Source organism: Puma concolor, chromosome D4, assembly GCF_028749965.1.
Source record: "Puma concolor isolate L17-30 chromosome D4, mPumCon1.1.hap2, whole genome shotgun sequence".
In the NCBI taxonomy this organism is placed as follows: Eukaryota; Metazoa; Chordata; class Mammalia; order Carnivora; family Felidae; genus Puma; species Puma concolor.
The window spans coordinates 37,485,216-37,509,547 of record NC_141679.1 but is presented as its reverse complement, the minus strand read 5'-3'; the positions used below and the strand labels follow the sequence as shown (position 1 = coordinate 37,509,547).

The following is a 24,332-nucleotide window of genomic DNA, read 5'->3' as shown; positions in this document are numbered from 1 at the left end:
AGAGCCTGGAGCCTGCTTCAGATTCTGTGTCTCCCTCTCTCTTTGCCCCTCCCCTGCTCATACTCTGTCTCTCTCCCTCTCAAAAATAAATAAACTTTAAAAAAAATAAAAAAAATAAACATTAAAAATTAAAAAAAAAAAGAATTGTTGGCTTTTCTTAGTTTTGGAAAATTCTCAGCTGTTATCTCATGGAATATTTCTTTTCCATTCTCTTCTTTACTCCATAACTCTGATTACATGTATTTTAGAAATTATAAATTATTGTCCGTTTCCATTTTGTGGTTTTATAGTTTAATTCTCTTTTCAATTATATCAAAACTCTCATTTAAATCCATTATTTTATTTTGTTAAGTTTTATTTATTTATTTTGAGAGAGAGAAAGAGAACACATGCAGGAAGGGACAGAGAGAGAGGGAGAGAGAATTCTAAGCAGGCTCCACACCGTCAACCCAGAGTCCAATGTCAGGCTCGAACTCAGGAACTGTGAGATCATGACCTGAGGTGAAACCACCAGCCAGTCAGTTAACCAACTGAGCCACCCAATCACCCCTAAATCCATTAATTTTTAATTACTTAAGAAATGTATAGTTCTATTTTATAATTTGTAAATTTATTTATTAATGTTTTATAGTCTCTTTCTCCTCACTTACATTTTAATCCCTAATTACATTTCATTAAATATTTGACTAATAATTTTTATTTTATGTCTTATAATTCAAATAGCTGAGATCTTGGTGATTTGATACTGCTGTTTGACATTTTATAGTATTTTTTTATTTTCATGTTGTGATTTTGGGAAGGTTATTTCATATTTATTGGGGGTGTTGGTGACATTTATTAAGCTTTGGAAAAGGTGATATTTCCTGAAAATATTAAATTTAGCTTGTGCTTACTGTTTGCAAGCATTCTACTGTTGATTCTATTTTGAAATAGAATTTTGGCTTTAGATATTTTTCAGGTGTTCATTATATCAAGGTACTATGGATTGACACTACTAATATGTACATTGTATGATGAGTGTAAATTTTTAGAAAACTAGAGAGAGAGAGAGATTATATCTGCCCTCTTAACCACAGCTCTAGAAGTGCAACTATCATTGTTCTTCCTCATAGTAAAGGGTTAAGTGGTAATTTAATTTAAAATTATTCTCAGCAGGCGGGCACCTGGGTGGCTCAGTCTGTTAAGTGTCCGACTTCGGCTCAGGTCATGATCTCGCAGTCCGTGAGTTCGAGCCCCGTGTTGGGCTCTGTGCTGACAGCTCAGAGCCTGGAGCCTGTTTCAGAGTCTGTGTCTCCCTCTCTCTGACCCTCCCCCGTTCATGCTCTGTCTCTCTGTGTCTCAAAAATAAACAAACGTTAAAAAAATTTAAAAAATTAAAAAAATAAAATAAAATAAAATAATTCTCAGCAGAATGTATAGTCCTTTGAGTACTCAATCAACTTCATGCAGATGCTTCCCAGCTGGACTTGCTAACTATCCTAACTGGGATCAAGGCTTAATATTCCTATCTTCTTTGGTCTTTCATGCCTTAAAGTTATCATCATGTTCACTAGGGTTAGGCAAATGTGTTACGAATGAAAAATGGTTTCAGTATTCTGATTAAAGGTCTAGATTCTTGATTTATTTTATTTTTAAAGTCAGGATTTCTAAATATCTTGCCAGAATATACACACTTGAAGTTTTATTGTTGCTGTTTTCTTTTATTCATTTTGTTTTATCTATCATTCTTAGTTATTTTAATTGACAGTGAAAATAGCAATTGTTTTCACTGATAGCTGTCTATTTTGCTGGAAACTGACATTAGCATGATTAGATTTTAAAAACAACTGATATGAAGGACAAAATAAGGTTGAAGTATAACTTGTGGCAGTGTCAATTGCATATTTTTAAAAACATAGAAAGCTATAATATATATTGTTTGTAAATACATGTATGTTGTGAAAATATATTTTAAATGTATCGTTGATGAAATGATGAGATACACAGCAAGCTCAAGCTACTTCAGAGGAAGATATTTGGGAATGACATAGGACATTGATAAGGAGAATGGATTGATTTATTCGTTGATATTTACTTAGTTTTTGAGAGAGAGAAAGAGAGAGAGAGAGAGAGAGAGAGAGACTCTCAAGCAGGTTCCATGTCCAGCATGGACCCTGATGTGGGGCTCAATTTCATGACCCTGTGATCATAACCTTAGCCAAAATCAAGAAATCAAGATTTGGATGCTTAACTGACTGAACCGCCCAGTCACCGCTATTTATTGATTGTTAAAACATAGTCATTTTATTTATTATAAAATGACTTATACTTTTTATATCATTATTTCATTAAAATGCCTTTAAGCATCAGGGAAATAGGAAATAGACTTAAAAAGTATCCACAGTAAAGTTACAACCAGGACCAGAACTGAACTATATGATTATAGAATTATAAACTGATTAGCTAAAATGTATCACTTTGCATGAATATATCATGTACTACCTTAAAATAACCTTTGAACAAGGTCCTTTTAGTTCATGTTTATTGTTATGGATACTAACAATGATGTTTACTTTTTCTGTGCTTATTAGAAAGCATTTAATTTCTATTTCTCAGTAAATTAGCAGCAAATATTTGACTTTATAAACATGTTATATGTTTTCTTCCATTTCTGTGATAATGACTTCATATTTGACCTTATGATTTTTTTAAGTTCATTCATCTACTTTGAGGGAGAGAGAGAGAAAGAGAGAGAAAGCAAGCTGGGTAAGGGCAGAGAGAGGGAGGGATAGAATCCCAAAAAGGTTCCGTGCTGTCAGCATATGGAACTTTTCAAGGGGCTCGATCTTATGAATTCTGAGATCATGACCAGAGCTGAAATCAAGAATCCAACACTTAACCAACTGAGCTACCCCGGTGCCTGGACCTTATAATTTTGAAAACATTATAAAATCCTATATTCTGTTTGTTTATCCCTGACATTCTTTATATACCAGATGCCCACCAGATGTGCAAGGTAGAGAGATGAGCTTTCAATAATTTGCCAATTTGCATTTCCTTTGTTTAAATCTTTTTTTTTCCAAAATACTTTATTTCTATCTTTTTATTTTTCTATTGGAAAATAGAGTCCAAAGTCATGTTCTCATGCCAGCGGTAATGTTGGCATTCACTTATGCATTGAATAATTTATGCATTATTTTAACACCTTAAAATTATTAAGATGACACTTTTAGATCTATGTAGCAATTACTTCCAAAAATGTAAGTTCCATTTAATGGTGACAGAGATTATAACCATAAAGCATGTATATAGACAATTTAGTTGCATAAAGTTCTTGAGTGATTTCAGTGGGAAAAAAATGCTTTAGAACACTGTCTGTGGTGCCACTTCCAAAGACATTTGCCAAACCTTCTGAGTATTATTAATAAGTGTCCTTAAGTATAAAACTCAGTAATGGAAGTACAGTAATTCAGAATAATCTTCATACTGGAAAATTGAGAATGCTACTAAAATTTATATATGTGAGCAAAAATATATAAAAAATATATACATTTAAATATATAAAATTATGTGTATACGTGCATATACAAATTTACACGCATACACACATACATTTTTATATGTATATATCAAAATCCAGAAAAAGACAAAATTCAGGAGCTTAAGCCAGCTTTAAAAAAAAATAGTGTTTATTTATTTTTGAGACTGAGAGAAACAGAGTGCAAGAGGGGGAGGGGCAGAGAGAGAGAGGGAGACAGAGAATTTGAAGAAAGCTCCAGGTTCTGAGCTGTCAGCACAGAGCCTGACATGGAGTTTGAAACCACAAACCATGAGATCATGACCTGAGCCAAAGTCAGATGCTTAACCAACTGAGCCACCCCGGTGCCCCAAGGTAAAGCTGGCTTTTAATGTTGTTTTTGCTAAATTAATATAGCCACTGTGAAAAATATTATGGAAATTTCTCAAAAAATTTAAAAAAATATAAATGCCATAGGATCTAATAATTCCACTATTGAGTATTTATCCAAAGAAAACAAGAATACTAATTCAAAAAGATATGCACTCTTATCTTAACTGCAGCACTATTTATAATGGTTAGGATATGGAAGCAATGTAACTGCCCATTGATAGATGAATATCATAAGAAAGGTAAGAATGTGCATGGAGGGTACTATGCTAAGTGAAATAAGTCAGACTGAGAAAGAAAAAATACCATGTGATTTTACTCATGTAGAATCAAAAAATTAAAAAAATGAACAAACAAAAAGGAGAATCAGAGCTATAACTACAGAGAACAAACTTAGGCTTGCCAGGGGTGTGAGAGGTTGGGCAAAATGGGTGAAAGTGGGTGGGAAATACAGGCTTCCAGTTATGGCATAAATAAGTCACGGGATTAAGGCACAGCATAAGGAATATAGTCAATTATATTGTAATAGTAATGTATGGGGAGAGATAGTACCTACACTTGTGAATACAGCATAATGTATAAACCTCTCCAATCACTACTTGTACACCTGAAACTAATGTAACATTGTGTGTCAAATAAACTTAAAATAAAACAAAAAATAATAAACAGAGGACCAAAAGTTTAAAGAAGCTGTAAGTATGATAGTAACCATTAAAACAAAAATATAAACCTTCTTAAAAATTATAAACAAAATAGCTAACAATGGACATCTCATAGAAAAATAAACAGGAAATACAACATAATAACAATAATAAAATAAAGCTGCTTTTGCTATGGGCTAAGAGGCTGAGAAACAATTTTGAGAGCCTTGAGATGAAACGCAAAAGTTGAAGTCCAAGATAAGGTGGGAATCAGGTAAACAATCCTCTACTTATACCTAATTATATAAACTGCACAGCTGCTCCCTAGAAGTAAACTTAAAGCAGAATTGAAGTAGGTCTTACAGACACAGAAACCTGACTTCAAAACACTTTGATAGTTCAGGAAATTTCAAGTTGTGAAATTGGCTTGCAGTGATTTTAGATTACTCATTCCATCATATGGCTTTAGTGCAAAAGAAAATTCTCCTGAAGAAACGCAGTATTTTTCTAGTTCTCAAAATGTGTCACAAAAACTTCTAAAATACATTGCCTAATACACATTTAAAATAATCTAGGCATAAAATAAAGTAAATCATTGTGTCTAAGAACCAAGAAATTATCAACAGCTGATAGGAGCTCACTAAAATACTTTGTAGTAAAGGACATTCTTTCTTTGGGGAGATAAGTTGAATTTAAAAATGTCACCAAGACACTAGAAAATATAAATATACATTGCATATTTGCAAAAAAGCCAACTGCAAATTCTAAAAATAGAATATACACTAATCAAGACTAAGCTCAATAAGTAGGATTAATAGCAGTGTTCGAATAAAAAAAAATTCCAGATTTAAACACACAGGAACAAAAAGATTGAAAAATTGTGATGAAGGAAGAAGCATGGAATATCTAGTGAGAAAATATAACACATTTATTTGGAGTCAGCAGAAATGGAAAAAAATGTGGAAGAACTAATTTTTTTTTTTAATTCATGAGAGTTTCCTCTAATTGATAAAATACAGCATCTGTAGATTCAATAGGCCAAATGAATACCAAAGCAGTAAGTAAAATCTATACACAAAGCATTATATGAACCTAAAGAAATCATACATAAAGAGAAATTTTAAAACAGATTACATTTGGCTTGAAGAAAGGATGATGGCAGCGTAGGAGCACGCTGGGCTCACTGTGTCCTGCTGATCACTTAGATTCCACCCACACCTGCCTAAATAACCCAGAAAACCGCCAGAAGACTAGCAGAAGGGTTTCTCTGGAGCCAAGTGCAGATGAGAGGCCCACGGAAGGGGGTAGGAAGGGCAGAGAGGCAGTGCACTCTCAATGGACTGGCAGGAGGGAGCCTGGGTGGAAGGGCAGCCCGCAGGCAAAGCAGAGCCCCTGAGTCTGGCTTGCAAAAGCGGAGGGGCTGGATGGAATGTGTTCGGACAGCAAGTGGGACTTAACATCTGGAAGGTTATAAGTTAACAGGTCTGCTCAGAGAGCAGGAGGGCTGGAAGACAACGGGTGGGAGAGTTGTGGAGCCCCGGAAGACAGAGCTCAGCTTGGCGGGGAACAAAGGCACTCGCCAAGGCCATCTCCCGCGTCTATCCCCCAGCCAAATTCCCAAAGGGAACCAGTTCCTGTCAGGGATCTTGCTTGCACTGCGCAAACACCCAAGGCTCTGCTTCTGCTGATCCATCTCTCTGGTGGCGAGTCTGACTCACTCCTGGTGCTGCAGGGCCCCTCCTGAAGCAGATCACCAAAGGAAAAGTGAGCTGAGCCTGCCCCTCCCACCCCTGTGTACCTTGCCCATCCACCCAAGCTAATATGCTAGATCCCCAGCACCACAAGCCTGGCAGTGTGCAAGTAGCCCAGAGGAGCCACCCACCCCACAGTGAATCCCGCCCCTAGGAGAGGGGAAGAGAAGGTACACACCAGTATGACTGTGGCCCCAGTGGTGGGCTGAGGGCAGACAACAGATCTGACTATGGCACCCCACCAATGCAAGTTATTCAAGACAGCACAGGGGAGTGCCCCGCAGTTCTGCACCATTCCAGGGACTATCCAAAATGATGAAATGGAAGAATTCCCCTCAAAAGAATCTCTAGGAAATGACGACAACTAATGAATTGATCAAAAAGGATTTAAACAATGTAACAGAAAGTGAACTTAGAATAATAGTCATAAAATTAATTCCTGGGCTTGAAAAGAGTATACAGGACAGCAGAGAATCTATCACCACAGAAATCAAGGGACTAAGGAACAGCTAGGAGGAGCTAAAAAATGCTAAAAATGTGCTGCAAAATAACATGATGACCACAGCTCGGATTGAAGAGGCAGAGGAGAGAATAGGTGAACTAGAAGATAAAATTATGGAAAAAAGGAAGCAGAGAAAAAGAGATAAAAAAAATCCAGGAGTATGAGGGGAAAATTAGAGAACTAAGCCATGCACTAAAGAGAAATAATCTACGCATAATTGGTATTCCAGAGGAGGAAGAAAGAGGGAAAGGTGCTAAAGGTGTACTTGAAGAAATAATAGCTGAGAACTTCCCGTATCTGGGGAAGGAAAAAGGCATTGAAATCCAAGAGGCACAGAGAACTCCCTTCAGACGTAACATGAATCGATCTTCTGCACGACATATCATAGTGAAACTGGCACAATACAAGGATAAAGAGAAAATTCTGAAAGCAGCTAGAGATAAATGTGCACTAACATATAAAGGGAGACCTATAAGACTCGTGACGGATCTCTCTACTGAAACTTGGCAGGCCAGAAAGGAATGGCAGGAAATCTTCAATGTGATGAACAGAAAAAATATGCAGCCGAGAATCCTTTATCCAGCAAGTCTGTCATTTAGAACAGAAGGAGAGAGAAAGGTCTTCCCAAACAAACAAAAACTGAAGGAATTCGTCACCACTAAACCAGTCCTACAAGAGATCCTAAGGGGGATCCTGTGAGACAAAGTACCAGAGACATCGCTACAAGCATAAAACATACCGACATCACAATGACTCTAAACCCATATCTTTCTATAATAACACTGAATGTAAATGGACTAAATGCGCCAACCAAAAGACATAGGTTATCAGAATGGATAAAAAAACAAGACCCATCTATTTGCTGTCTACAAGAGACTCACTTTAGACCTGAGGACACCTTCAGATTGAGAGTGAGGGGATGGAGAACTATTTATCATGCTACTGGAAGTCAAAAGGGAGCTGGAGTAGCCATCCTTATATCAGACAAACTAGCCTTTAAATTAAAGGCCGTAACAAGAGATGAAGAAGGGCATTATATAATAATTACAGGGTCTATCCATCAGGAAGAGCTAAAAATTATAAATGTCTATGCGCTGAATACAGGAGCCCCCAAACATATAAAACAATTACTCACAAACATGAGCAACCTTATTGATCAGAATTTGGTAATTGCAGGGGACTTTAACACCCCACTTACAGAAATGGATAGATCATCTAGACACACGGTCAATAAAGAAACAAGGGCCCTGAAGGATATTGGATCAGATGGACTTGACAGATATATTTAGAACTCTGCATCCCAAAGCAACAGAATATACTTTCTTCTCGAGTGCACATGGAACATTCTCCAAGATAGATCACATACTGGGTCACAAAACAGCCCTTCATATGTATACAAGAATTGAGATCATACCATGCACACTTTCAGACCACAATGCTATGAAGCTTGAAATCAACCCCAGGAAAAAGTCTGGAAAACCTCCAAAAGCATGGAGGTTAAAGAACACCCTACTAAAGAATGAATGGGTCAACCAGGCAATTAGAGAAGAAATTTAAAAATATGTGGAAACAAAGGAAAATGAAAATACAACAATCCAAACGCTTTGGGATTCAGCGAAGGTAGTTCTGAGAGGAAAATACATTGCAATCCAGGCCTATCTCCAGAAACAAGAAAAATCCCAAATACAAAATCTAACAGCGCACCTAAAGGAAATAGAAGCAGAACAGCAAAGGCAGCCTAAACCCAGCAGAAGAAGAGAAATAATAAAGATCAGAGCAGAAATAAACAATATAGAATCTACAAAACCTGTAGAGCAGATCAACGAAACCAAGAGTTGGTTTTTTGAAAAAATAAACAAAATTGAGAAACCTCTAACCAGGCTTCTCAAAGAGAAAAGGGAGATGACCCAAATAGATAAAATCATGAATGAAAATGGAATTATTACAACCAATCCCTCAGAAATACAAGCAATTATCAGGGAATAGTATGAAAAACTATATGGCAACAAACTGGACAACCTGGAAGAAATGGACAAATTACTAAACACCCACACACTTCCAAAACTCAAACTGGAGGAAATAGAAAGCTTGAACAGATCCATAACCAGCCAAGAAATTGAATCAGTCATCAAAAATCTCCCAACAAATAAGAGTCCAGGACCAGATGGCTTCCCAGGGGAGTTCTACCAGACGTTTAAAGCAGAAATAATACCTATCCTTCTCAAGCTATTCCAAAAGATAGAAAGGGAAGAAAAACTTCCAGACTCATTCTATGAAGCCAGTATTACTTTGATTCCTAAACCAGACAGAGACCCAGTAAAAAAAGAGAACTACAGGCCAATATCCCTGATGAATATGGATGCAAAAATTCTCAATAAGATACTAGCAAATCGAATTCAACAGCATATAAAAAGAATTATTCACCATGATCAAGTGGGATGCAGGGCTGATTCAACATTCGCAAATCAATCAAAGTGATATATCACATTAATAAAAGAAAAGATAACCATATGATCCTGTCAATCAATGCAGAAAAAGCATTTGACAAAATTCAGCATCCTTTCTTAATAAAACCCTTTGAGAAAGTTGGGATAGAAGGAACATACTTAAAGATCATAAAAGCCATTTATGAAAAGCCCACAACTAATATCATCCTCAATGGGGAAAAACTGAGAGCATTTTCCCTGAGATCAGGAACACGACAGGGATGCCCACCCTCACCGCTGCTGTTTAACATAGTGTTGGAAGTTCTAGCATCAGCAATGAGATAACAAAAGGAAATCACAGGCATCAAAATTGGCAAAGATGAAGTTAAGCTTTCACTTTTTGCAGATGACATGATTATTGTACATGGAAAATCCAATAGACTCCACTAAAAGTGTGCTAGGACTGATATACGCATTCAGCAAAGTTGCAGGATACAAAATCAATGTACAGAAATCAGTTGCATTCTTATACACTAATAATGAAGCAACAGAAAGAGAAATAAAGAAACTGATCCCATTCACAAATGCACCAAGCATAAAATACCTAGGAATAAATCTAACCAAAGATGTAAAAGATCTGTATGCTGAAAACTATAGAAAGCTTATGAAGGAAATTGAAGAAGATATATAGAAATGGAAAAACATTCCGTGCTCATGGGTTGGAAGAATAAATATTGTCAAAATGTTAATACTACCCAAAGCTATCTACACATTCAATGCGATCCCAATCAAATTTGCACCAGCATTCTTCTCAAAGCTAGAACAAGTAATCCTAAAATGTGTATGGAACCACAAAAGACCCTGAATAGTCAAAGTAATATTGAAGAAGAAGACCAAAGCAGGAGGCATCACAATCCCAAACTTTCGCCTCTACTCCAAAGCTGTTATCATCAAGACAGCATGGTATTGGCACAAAAATAGACACATAGACCAATGGAATAGAATAGAGACTCCAGAATTGTACCCACAGAAGTATAGCCAATTAATCTCTGACAAAGCAGGAAAGAATATCCAATGGAAAAAGACAGTCTCTTTTACAAATGGTGCTGGGAGAACTGGACAGCAACATGCAGAAGATTGAAACTAGACCACTTTCTCACACCATTCACAAAAATAAACTCAAAATGGATAAAGGACCTGAATGTGAGACGGGAAACCATCAAAACACTAGAGGAGAAAGCAGGAAAAGACCTCTCTGACCTCAGCCGTAGCAATTTCTTACTTGACACATCCCCAAAGGCAAGGGAATTAAAAGCAAAAATGAACTATTGGGACCTCATGAAGATAAAAAGCTTCTGCACAGCAAAGGAAACGATCAACAAAACTAAAAGGCAACCAACGGAATGGGAGAAGATATTTGCAAATGACATATCGCACAAAGGGCTAGTATCCAAAATCTATAAAGAGCTCACCAAACTCCACACCTGAAAAACAAATAATCCAGTGAAGAAATGGGCAGAAAACATGAATAGACACATGTCTAAAGAAGACATCTGGATGGCCAACAGGCACATGAAAAGATGCTCAATGTCGCTCCTCATCAGGGAAGTACAAATCAAAACTACACTCAGATATCACCTCACACCAGTCAGAGTCGCCAAAATGAACAAATCAGGAGACTATAGATGCTGGAGAGGATGTGGAGAAATGGGAACCCTCTTGCACTGTTGGTGGGAATGCAAATTGGTGCAGCTGCTCTGGATAACTGTGTGGAGTTTCCTCAAAAAATTAAAATAGACCTACCCTATGACCCAGCAGTAGCACTGCTAGGAATTTACCCAAGGGATACCGGAGTACTGATGCATAGGGTCACTTGTACCCCAGTGTTTATAGTAGCACTCTCCACAATAGGCAAATTGTGGAAAGAGCATAAATGTCCATCAACTGACGAATGGATAAAGAAATTGTGGTTTATATACACAATGGAGTACTATGTGGCAATGAGAAAGAATGAAATATGGCTCTTTGTAGCAACGTGGATGGAACTGGAGAGTGTGATGCTAAGTGAAATAAGCCATAGAGAGAAAGACAGATACCATATGTGTTCACTCTTATTCTGATCCTGAGAAACTTAACAGAAACCCATGGGGGAGGGGAAGGAAAAAAAAAAGAGGTTAGAGTGAGAGAGAGCCAAAGTATAAGAGACTCTTAAAAACTGAGAACAAACTGAAGGCTGATGGGAGGTGGGAGGGAGGGGAAGGTGGGTGAAGGGTATTGAGGAGGGCACCTTTTGGGATGAGCACTGGGTGTTGTATGGAAACCAGTTTGACAATAAATTTCATATATTGAAAAAAAAACAGATTGCATTTAAGTTAGCCACATTTAACAACCATTAGGCTATTAGATGACTTCTAATAGCAGAATGGAAGCAAGACAGCAGGAAGATAATATTTTAAATATATAGGTTGAGATAATTGCCAACCACAAGTTTCAAACACAGCAAAAAATAGTATTCAAGAATGGATGTGAAAAAATGGCATTTCTAGATAAACAAATTCTGGTAAGATCCACCGTCAGCAAACCTGTCATAAAATGAATATTTTGAACTTTCTTCAGGAAGAAGAAAAATCATCTCAGTTGTCAGTTTGGGGATGCAGAAAGGAATGGAGAGCAACAGAAATAAGCAAGTATACTTTCACCAAGATACTCAGATTCTGGGCCATAAGACATACTTCAACAAACTTAAAATAATTGGAATCATACAATGTCTGCTCTCAGACCACAGTGGAATTTAACTAGAAAACAGTAACAGAAAAATGGAAAGTCCCCAAATATGTGGAGAATAAATAACATGACACTAAAGTAAGACATGGGTCAACAAAGCAATCAAAAGAGAAATTTTAAAATATTTTGAACAAAATGAAAATTGAAAGTACAACTTATTAATATATTTGGGATTCAGTGAAAGCAGTAGTTAGAGGGAAGTTTACAGCACTGAAAACATATATCAGAAAAAAAAAGATATAAAATCAGTATCTATATTCCCCTTAAGAATCTAGAAAAAGAAAAGCAAGCTAAATCCAAAGTAAGCAGAAGAAAATAAGTAATAACAACAGAATCACTGAAATTTAAACAGGAAATCAATAGAGGAAAATCAGTGAAACTAAAACCCACTTCTTTGAAATGATCAATAAAATTGACAAGCCTCTGGCCAGACTAACAAAGAAAAAAAGTACACAAATTGTTAAGATCATAAATGAAAGAGAGGCCATTACTACAGGTCCCATGGACATTAAGAGGATGATCAAGGTATACTACGAACATTATACCCACAAATACTCTATATCCACAGATGTAATAACCTACATAAATGGACAAATTCCTTGAAAAGTACAATCTGCCAAAACTCTTATAAGAAATAGACAACTGGGGAGTGCCTGGGTGGCTCAGTCAGTTAAGCTTCTGTCTTCAGCTCAGGTTATGATCTCCAGGGTTGTGACTTCGAGCCCTGTATCAGGCTCTGTGCTGATAGCTCAGAGCCCGGAAACTGCTTCATGTTTTGCCTCCCTCTCTCTCTGCCCTTCCCCCACTCACATTCTGTCTCTCTGTCAAAAATAAATAAACATCAACAAATTAAAAAAAAGAAACAGACACCTGGAATAGGCCTATATCTTAAAGATATTGACTCAATAATTAATAACCTTCCAAAACAGAAAGTACTAGGCCCACATGAGTTCAGTATTAAATTTTATCAAGGTTTCAAGGGAAAAAAATATACGAATTTTCTACCATTTCTTTCAGAGGATAGAAGAAGAAGGACTATTTCCTAACTCATTCTATGAAGCCAGCATTAACTTAATACCAAAATCAAAGATATTTTAAAAAATCAAATCAATATTACTCCTGAAAATAGATGCAAATATCCTTAAGAAAATAGCAGTGAGTTGAATCTAACAATGTATATGAAGAATTATACAACATGACCCAAGTGGGATTTATGACAAGTTTGCAAGGCTTGTTCAAAATTTGAAAATCCTTTAATGGATTCATCACACCAACAGGCTAAAAAACAAAACTCACATAATCATATCAATAGATGCAGAAAAGGCATTTGCCAAACATAACACCCATTCACAATAAAAAACCTCAGTAAAGTAGGAATAGCAACGAACTTCCTCACACTGAAAAAGAATATCTAAAAAGCATATAGCTAACATCATAACTAATGGTGAGAAACTTGAAGCTTTTTCACTAAGATCAGGAACAGAGCAAAGATGCCTCTGGTCACTACTGTTTTTTAACATCACACCTTGCATTAGCAAGGACATTAGCATCCCCCAAAATTCAAATACTTGGTACAAATCTAACAAAATGTATACAAAATATGCATGATGAAAACTATAAAACTCTTATGAATGCAAAAAAAAAAAAAAACCTAAATAAATGGAGAGATACTACATGTTCAAGAATATGAAGGCTCAATACTGTCAAAATGTCAGTTCTTCCCAACTGATCTCTAGATTCAATGCGGTCCCCATCAAAATCCCAGCAAGTTATTCTGTGGATATTGACTAACTCTGAGGGAAAAACCCAGAAAATTCAACACAATATTGGAGATGAACAAAGTTGGAAGATTGGCCCTACCCACCTTCAAGACTTGTCTTAAAGCTACAGTAATCATGACAATGTGCTGTTGGCAAAATAATACACAAATAGATCAATGAAACCGATCAGAAAAACTAGAAATAGCCTCTCGTAAGTGATGAACTTCTATAGCACAGAGGTTTTTTGGGTGAGTGGAAATCATCAGTTTGAGACTGTAATGGAGGATATATCTCATTATACTTTTGTCCAAATCCACAGAATGTACAACAACAAGAACAAGCTATAATGTCATAATGGACTTTGGATGTTTAGATGAGATGTCAATGTAGGTTCACCAATCAAAAAAAAAAAAAAAAAAGTACCATTCTGGTGGAGATGTTGATAATGAGGAAGGCAGTGAACTACTCTAAAAACAAAACAAAACAAAAAAAACCTCTTCATTTAAAAAAGTCGTATATGTAAATATAAATGAGCATTGGCTAACTGTAATGGTAATGCACTATAAGGTTTTAAAAGGATTAGAATAAAAATAGGAAGATAGTATTTTAATTGAGGAGATGCATAAAACCAACAGTGTTTGTCCTCCATTCTGTTCCCCCAGATCCTTTTTCCCCCCATGTCTGTTAGCCTCCACTCTTGATTCCCTGAAATTCTTAGCCAAAAATTCTTCGTCACTAGCGCATAAAAACCTATGTCCTTTCCACAGGTCAAAGTAAAGCTGAGGCACTGCTTACTTAACTCCAGAGTCACCAGGTGAGACTTTCCCCTTTCAGTTTCCTTGCTATTTCCAAAACATCTTTGCTGTTTCTCCTAAAGCCCTTCTTTAATACATTACCAACAGATGAAACCTAATCTTAAGATCTGCTTCTGTAGAAACCTACCAAAGATAGTTTTCATTTTAGATCTAATAGTTAAACTACTATCATGTTTATGAATGCATGGAAGGGAGTAAAATATCCAAAAAGCATTAACTTTGATCAGTCAAGCTTGCATAGTATAACCTTCAGCCTATGACCAATTCATAGTAAAAGTGTATAACTTTCAAACTAAGTGGAAAAATTGAAAGAATAGTAAAAATAATCAAATCAAGAGAATGCAAGAAAGGGGAAGGAAAGAATCATAAACAGGACAAATAAAAAGTGCATTGTAAGATGATAAATTTAAAATCAGATATAGCATTGGTTCCATTATTAATCCTACAAACGATGTTAGAAAAAAAAAAAAAAAAAAAAAGCCAAACAATGGAGACAGCGGGCCTTGGGTTACAACGTCTGCATGACATCTTCAAAGCTCGCCTCCGATGCAAAGACAGTCATCGACAGGGCCCGGGCAGAGTGCCAGAGCCGTTAAGTGAGCATGGACGACCTGGTCACCGTGGAGAACATCGCCGGCTACATTGCCAGTCTGAGGCAGCGCAGGGCAAAGGGCGCAGGCTCTTTGGTATCGCTGCCCTGATTGTGAGTTTTGACTTGGCATCCCCAGACTCTATCAGACTGACCCTTCGGGGGACGTACTGCGCCTGGAAAGTCACTGCTATAGGCTGGGGTGCCATAGGTGAGAGGATTTCCACAGAGAATTACACCCACAAAGCCATAGAGACAGAGGAGCTGACCTTTAAGCTGGTTATCAAGGTTCTCCTAGAACTGGTTCTGTCTGGCGGCAAAAACATTGAACTGGCTGTCCTGAGAGGAGATCAACGCCTCAAAATTTTAAATCCTGAGGAAATTGAGAAATATGTTGCTGAAATTGAAAAAAGGGAAGAACACGAAGGAATCCAAAGAAAGCATCATAATGACAAAATCTTGTTCCTGATGTTTTTAAAATTCAGATCATGGGTATTCTCAAAATTACAGGTAGGCATTTCCTTTCCATTTATCTACTGTACAAATGTCCTGCAATAAACGCCCATATTTGTTAAAAACCAAAACAAAACAAAACAAAAAAGCAGATACATTGAAAACATTCTGTACTATTCCGTTCACATTCAATTCAAAAACAGTTGCACCTAAATCATAGTGTTTATGGGGCGCCTGGGTGGCGCAGTCGGTTAAGTGTCCGACTTCAGCCAGGTCACGATCTCGCGGTCCGTGAGTTCGAGCCCTGCGTCAGGCTGTGGGCTGATGGCTCGGAGCCTGGAGCCTGTTTCCGATTCTGTGTCTCCCTCTCTCTCTCTGCCCCTCCCCCGTTCATGCTCTGTCTCTTTCTGTCCCAAAAATAAATAAACGTTGAAAAAAAAAAATTAAATCATGGTGTTCAGAGGTTTGTACTTAGATAGTAAAACTATAACAAAGGAAAGCAAGCCATCTCTTCTTGAACTGAGGAAGAAATGCCAGCACAGTGATTTCTTTGAACAGGGAGGGAAGGATTTGTTATTTATAAGGAGGATTATGTTTGATGTCTAATTTTATGCGTCAACTTGACTGAGCTAAGGTGCCCAGTTGTTTGGTCAAACACTACTCCAAATGTTGTTGTGATGATATTTTGTAGATGTGATCAATATTTACAATCAGGTGACTTTTTTTTAAATTTTTTTTTCAACATTTATTTATTTTTGGGACAGAGAGAGACAGAGCATGAACGGGGGAGGGGCAGAGAGAGAGGGAGACATGTATCTATTTCTTGTTGCTTTAGTTTCTCTGGAGAATGCTGACTGATAAGAGGGCTTCTGAGTGGCTGGCTACATTTTATTTTTCACTTATATGATGGTTTACATGGGTGTTCTTTTTTTTAATAATTTACTTAGCGTGACATTTATGTTTAGGCCAGTTTCCTTACGTTTTTATATTTCACAATAGAAAGTGAAGCAAAATAAATAAAAAGGAAAAAGAAGGGTGAGGGAACGCTTACCAGGGACTGTAAGATTTAAACTTCTGTGACAGAATGTCCAGTTTGCATACCACACTTCATCATGTGCCCCCATTCGTATGTTAAACAGTGTCAGAGCCCCATCAGGAGAAACCCGCCAGGCAGTCAAATATGCCAGTCCTAATATAATGAACTCCTCTTCTCTTCACCAGTGATGGTTACGTCTCTGCAGCCGTGCTTTTCTGTGTAGCTTTTACTCCACCTGGACTGAGTCCGTGCTTCCTTAAACCTGAGGTAATTTCCCTTGGCTTCCTTTTCCCCAGAGGCGTGGACCAGTTTACAGAAGTGAATAAAATCATGGTTTCCAAAGACAGAGAGCTCAAGTCCCTTAGCCAGTGAAGAATCTGATTTAACCAAAACAAAGTGAAGAGACAATCGTTACAATAGCTTTGGCCTGTATAGAAATTTAGAGATTTACTAGCAGTTTAGCAAACACAACTCATTTCATTTTGAATCATTAGCATGTGAGCTTAGTGTGATTGTCCTCATTTCATAGTTGAGGAAGCCAAAGTCCACAGATCTTAGTTTATGGCTCCCTGTCACTCAGCTGCCACCAGCAAAGAAGCCAACTGGATATGCAGGGCTTCTTTCTGATCTAGTTTGTTGCTGTGTATTGGGGGTGCTGTCTTCCAATTGAGCTAGACTATTTGAAGGACTTTCTTGAAGCCTATGGTTCATGAGCAAGCTAAAAGCCCCCAATAGAGTGATGCTGTGTGGGAATTTACAGTTTCAAAGTGTTTTAAATTTATGTTTTTAGCCAGTCATCAAAGTTTAAACATTGGTTTTAATATTGCATTGCTTGTGCATATATTGGAACTAAAGTTTTCCAGATGAAAGCACACAGGTTCAAAGAGATTGAGTGAATAGTCCAAGGGATAACTTGGGACTTAAACCTAGATCACTTGAATCAAAGCCTGTGCTTGGCCCACTATGTCATATTACCCCTAAATGATCATATTGTTAGAAATACCTTTCTAAATTGTGTAAGCCCTTCTGGAAATCATATTATTATGTTTACATGGTTACAGGGGTATTAATTGTATAAGCAGTGTGTGTGTATGTGTGTATATATGTGGGTGTGTTTGTGTGTGTGTGTGTGTGTGTGTGTGTGTGTGTGTGTGTGTGTGTAATTTGGATAATGTCTGCAAAGGTATTGTAATGAAACCACAAAGTCCTAAAACCTAATGCTGTAAATTCAGATGGGGAAGGTAAAGCTAGGCAGATATGTATCTTTAGTTACAATGGAAAACTTTCATTAATTTGAATTTCACTAATTCACACTTCATAGTAATTCATTTAGGGCATTTACTAAATTGTCATAAAATGTCCTGAGCTTTTACTTATCTATAATGAAGGAGTTGAAAGGAAAATTAATACTTGCCCAGAGAATATCGAAATAACTGAAAAGAATGTAACGACCTGTTTTCAGGTGTCCAAACACTCCAGAAATCATTTACATACAAGCAATTGATGAGCTAATTTCAACTCATTCTTATCTATTCTTTGAGGCTATTCAGCTTCAGAACTCCAGTGCTTTGTTAGTCTAATTCCAATTATAGTATATAAGAGGGTATTGAAAATGCATTTTGAAAAAAAAACTGCATTTCACTATAAAAGAAAAGTTACAATTTAGACCTTTCACTAAGGGAAATTAATCCAGATTGGAAACCAGATTATTGAGTTTTTTTATTTATGAATAAAAACTTTATGCTTTCTAATATACTAAATAAAGGAGAAACCATGATCTAGGTTATAGTTTCTATTCTCAGAATTAATTGCTTTTTTAAATTAGAAATTTCTGCATTGGTATTAACTTTAATTAGGGAGTGAAAATATATTTACAGTTTCAGAGGTATATAGTAATTTAACAAATTTCAATTTTAAAACTTGAGAGCGACTCTTAAGAATATATAAAATACCAGCCTGGCCAGGATGTTTGATTAAGGATTTAAAATAATCTAAGGAAAAGTGAGGAATTATTAGTACAAATCCAGTCATGGGATTGAGGCGATGCACGGTAGCCCATTGACACAGCAAGTGTGTTAGGAGTCATTATCAGAGAAAAGAGAAATGAATCAAAGGTATTTACATGTTCACTGAAGCCTGCTGAGGGCAGGCAGAATGATATATAAATCTCAAAAACTACTATGAGAAATTATAATACAGAGGCAAGAAAAACATCCAATTCAAGTCATAACATTGCCACCTAAGAATCATGTGGCTTTTTGCCAATTAACTTTATGCCACTTCTATTCCCTTCTCTGCAAAAATTCTGCAAATAATACTTCCATTCGCCACTCTTATGAAGTTGCTATGAGGATGGAAAAAAAATATCAGTCAGTTTTGAAAATGGTAAGTCATCTATAAATACATGGTATCAATTAGCTTTAGGAATAACCTGCTACGTGACTAATTTGACCCAGAAAAATTCTGGGATGGGTACTTTGAAACAAGTTAAGAAAGATCACTTCATTTCTGCCACACAAACTGAGTGCTCACTGTCTTGCACCGGCTGAAAACCTGTCAGATATGAAATGCCGACCAAGAGTGCTGGAAAAATGCATGACAGAGTGACACTGAAAATAGCAGAGCCAGAGGCAACAACATGATTATATTAATTGCCGACCTACAGGACCTTAATATTGTATTGTAGCACTGGAGAGACAACTGAAAATACTTAAGACTCCTAGCAACAAGTGCTTTCCCATCATCACAATGTAATAGTTTGAACATGATGTCATCCCCAAAGAGACTTTTGATTTTATCCTTGAGATTATATTCCCTGCACCTTATAGATTTATTTAGCCCCTTTTGTTCCAGACCAAGTTAATTGTCTCAGTTTTAAATAAAAATATCATTGGTTTGTTCCTTTTATGCTTTTCTCAAAAGAAGCTAGACAAGTTTCAGGAATGACACTATGATAAATTAGAAAAAATTACCAGTAAAATAAAGAGTACAGGTGTCACATGGGTTGTAAATTATTCTGACAGCCCAAGGCAACAAGCAGCAAACAATTTGTACAGAATATTTCAGGAGGGCATCACTTTCCAAACTCAGAGCTAAAGTTTCCATGGAAAGTTCCTCATATAAGTGGGCTTAGGTCATGAAAATTGTTCATCTGAGAACTGCAGCTGGTCACACAAACTCAAGGTGTAAATTAGATAAGGCTCCACTGAATCAGTATCTATCTAATATAAAGAGAATACTGAACTAGTTCTTATCTTTTGGAAACTTCACTGTATTTAAGTTTCTGAAAAATTTAGCCCAGTGGAAACTTGAGTCTCCATAAGATTCAAGTTGGAGGATAAAGATTATAATTCCAATTTGATAAGTGAGTAGATATTTAATCTTGACCAAATAAAATAAATTCCCTAAGCCTTATTTCCCTTATCTATGAATGAGAAAACACATAATGGAAGAAGTATTATCAAATGGCTTTGTTAAAATAATCAGATGAAGCCATATATCCCAAGCAGTCAGGACCTACTAAGTGCTCAACTATATTCACTAAATAAGAGTTCTAAATATTGCATTGTAGTATTTGTACAGGTGACATTTTTTTTCTATTTAATTTTGCACAATTACTATGCTTTTATGTTGATTGCGTTTCTCATTGTTTTAATGGCCCATCCCCAGAAGAAACACGAAGATAGAGAATTTCCTGGCCCCTTTTACTTCTTATGTCCTTGCCTTTCTTCTGTCAGTCTTTCATTTCTCATTTCTGCCTTCCACAGTAAAACATGCTGGACAGGCCTCCTCCTGGATCAGCACTAGTGCTCTGACTGAAGGAGCTGTCATTTTCTTTGTCTACTACTTGCTAAACTTCAGTGATTTAAGAAAACACTTCCTGGCTCAACTCCCGTGAGTTCAGCCAGTATGTTTCCACTGCCCTTGTTATTTCTGTTCCTAATTGTTAATGGGAAAAAATAAAATAAAATCTAGGCAGTAGAAACTGCAGAAGGTGCTACTTTACTAGGGAGGCTTCCCACAGTCTGCAGAAAAATTGAATTTCCTTTGCTTTGTCTTCACTATATGAGATAGATTTAAAGAATTAGTTAAAACAGTGGGAATGAATATGTTGAGATGAGTATTGTTTGGGAGTGTTTTCCCATTATTCAAAAAGCCCTTTCTTCTCTGGTTGTATATCTGAGTTCAAATCCTGACTCTAATACATACTATAATATAGGCATATGATATGGTTTCTGAGCCTCTTGGTTTCTCCTTCTGTAAAATAGGGGAAATACCATATACATCACAGGATAGTAGTTAGCATTAATTTATTAATAGTTGTAATGATTTAAAAATAGTGTTGAACATGGTAAAACTACTACACATTAGCCATTATTATTGCTAGTCTATATTCTACAATACATCATGTTACTTACAAAGAAGTTACTTAAAAAGAGGTTACACTTGCCAGTTAACTCTCATATCGACTACACAAACTCTGTTCTAATGCATAATGAATATAGTATCTATGCACACATATACAAAAATAATTAATAAATATTAATAAATAATTATTAAAATTCTTTTAAATATTTTAGTCAGCTATATAGGTTTTTTTTTTTTCCCAATGTAATTGGTAATTGGCTGGACTGAAGAGTGTTAAGGAAGCAAATTAGGGAGGACTGGACAGCTACTCTCTGAAAAGACATTCCTAATGCTGCTACAATCTTTCAACTGTGGGAACAATGTTTTTTCTCCACTATATTCTTAGTCACCACATGTTACTGAAGTGTTCCCCTAGAGGGACTGTACCATATCCTTGTAAAAGGTTAGAAAGGAGGGAGGTGGGCAGAGACTAAAGCAAGAAGTCTATTTTTAAAAATTATGTACAAAACCCTACACCTGCTTCATTTCATTTCTTTAGAAAATAATAACCCCAAATTCTTGTCCAGTAGCTGTCAAATTTTTCTTTTGAGACTTCCATTATTTTAATATTCTGAGATATATTGCAGATGCTATAGCTAAAACTATGTAAACTATTTAACTAAATATAGTTTTATGACTATAATTTAGTACCAAAATTTGGGGTTCAGTGTAATGATGCTGATGTCATTTGTTACTATCTTCCAAACAATTTGAAAGGAGGTGTAAAGAGTTCTGACTCAAAGGTGAGAGGAATGTGAATCCCACCACTTCCACTTATCTGTGAAACTAGGGGAAAATCACTCAGCCTCTCTGAGCTTCCGTTTCGTTTTTTGTAAAATGAAGATTGCAGTGCTTCCTACGTCAGAAAGCTGTTATTCTGGGAAATAAAAGACAGTTCTGCTCTGCAAGGAGAATAATTGACTAAAGGCCCCTGCCTGCTGCCCCTCTAAATGCACATGGTGTCTGTGTGAGGCCATGCTACCTAAGAGTTGCTCCAGACAATGTTTAAGAACAGCTATAAGAGGGGTGCCTGGGTGGCTCAGTCAGGACTTTGGCTCAGGTCACGGTCTCATGGTTTGTGAATTTGAGTCCCACATCAGGCTCTGTGCTGACAGCTTGGAGCCAGGAGCCTGCTTCGGATTCTGTGTTCCCCTCTCTCTTCACCCCACCCCTGCTTGTGCTCTGTCTCTCTCTGTCTTTCAAAAATGAATAAACATAAAAAAAATTTTTTAGAAGAACAGCTATAAGAAATATAGTCACATGGAGACAGATGGTGACTACACTTGTGGTGAGCATAGCATCGCTTATAAACTTGTCCAATCACTCCTTTCTACACCTGAAACTAATGCAACAGTGTGGATCAACTATACTCAAATTAGAAACTTAAATATAAAAAGAAAAAAATAAAAGAACTGTGAGTGTTGAAGCCAAAGTAACCTCACTCCTGAGAGGAACAAGACTCCTTTACTGGAGACTATGGCAAGAAGACTCCAATGGGCCTGCCTAAACCTTCTTAGACCTGGGCTGCAGGCCTTACTTCATACCGAAGCTTCCTCCTTTCCCCTCTCCTTCATACTGTCTGATCCATACAGCAATCAGGAAAATAAAATCTTTTTCTGCTCCTTGCTCTAACTCTGTATGCTTCTCACACATTCCCACACTAAATGTGTTACCTTTAATCACATCTTGGCATCTGCAAATCCAACCTAGCAAATCATATAAGGTAGAACATGGCACATAGTAACCATTTAAAAACATGTTGCTAATAACTTTATAAGAATCGACACCACATGAAAGGAAATATTCTACACAGACATTTTGTCAAGTGAATATACAGAATTTTTATTTTCTTCCAGACAAAATGTGTATATTCTTGCACACAGAATCTGAAAATAGATTTCTCTTTTTTTTTATTTCACATTGTAGCAAAATCATCAGCATATTGTATTTTATTTCTATATAGATTTTCCCCGACACCTTCTGTAGCCACATGATGCATATTTTAATAAATCTGACAATATTTTAACCTAAAATAGTGAGTTAAAAATTTAAAATTTAGCCTTATTCTGTCTAGGCTATTTTAAAGGTATGAAGAACACATGAAAGAGACATATGAGCAAGAAGGAAAGGAAACAGTCATTTGAAAGCATCGGAGTTAAAAATAAATGTCCAGGGAAAACCTGAATTGATCACACTTTTCTTCCTTATGGCCAGTATTTCCCATGGAGTAATGATGTGTGTACCTGACAAGGGAGGGGTTGGTATCAGACAGCACTAAGGAGGAAGAATGGAAAAAAAGTAGAAACGAATGAGGAAAAAGAACAAGAACATAAGCACTCACAAGAAATGGAGATTCAATTTCTCCAAAAGATGAGGAAACCATCATTTCTCATCTCGTCCTTGTATCTGTACAATGGAAAACTCAAGTTTTGCCATTCTTGCCTTGTATTTCTGGATAGCCACCTTTGATTCTGGACTTACATGTGTTATTTAAAAGGGCATGCTTAAAAACAATGCTTGCTTATGTGCTATTATTTTAATTCTACAAACTTTACTGGGAACTTGTTAAGTGCTAAAAATTGTTCAGAGGATTCGTAACTGAAAACAATATGGTTCCTGCTTTTCAAGGCTCTAAACTGAATTGCAGGTATTAAAAAAAAAAGTACAATACACTGTGCAAACTGTTTTATTAGAGGACTGTATAGGGTGGTCTGGAAGTATCAGAGGGAAAGCTTTGCTCTGCCTTTAAGAGTGGAAATATTCTTCAAAAAAGTGAAATTTCACAGAATCTTGAAGAATAGACCTTCTCCAGTGAGATGGGATCAAGAAGCATCTTCTGAGGCAGAGGGAAAAAAATAGCATCAATAAATTCATAGAAGCATGAGGAATGACAAATTATTCTGCATGGTTGGAGCTAGGTCAACAAAGGTGGAAGAGAGATGACAAGGATGAGGCAGGATTGGTGGGAAGAAGTCAAAATTATGAAAGCACCAGTGTGCTATGCTCTTATTATATAGGGAAGTGAGTATTACTATCAAACTATTAAGAAGACTTGTGGAAGCCTCTTCGTTTATCTAAAACTTCATCTCTCGTTTTTATTTCCCAGTTGTTTTCTCAGAACAAACTTTCTTTCTAATCACCATTTTGGAATATGTAAGAAGAGACTTCAGATATGTAATTTAGCAAAACAAAAGTATTAAAACCCATTTAGTTTATCACTTGTTCTGTGTGTCAGCATTCTACAACTACGTTGAATTGTACAGCATGCTTTTCCTTCATTCC

General features: G+C 36.6%; 1 pseudogene; it reads left to right on the top strand.

Annotated features, from left to right (window-relative positions):
- LOC112858233 (proteasome subunit alpha type-7 pseudogene) overlaps window positions 1–17,015 on the top strand; it is a 187,253-nt pseudogene extending 170,238 nt beyond the window's left edge.
- Window positions 17,016–24,332: the final 7,317 nt, after the last annotated feature.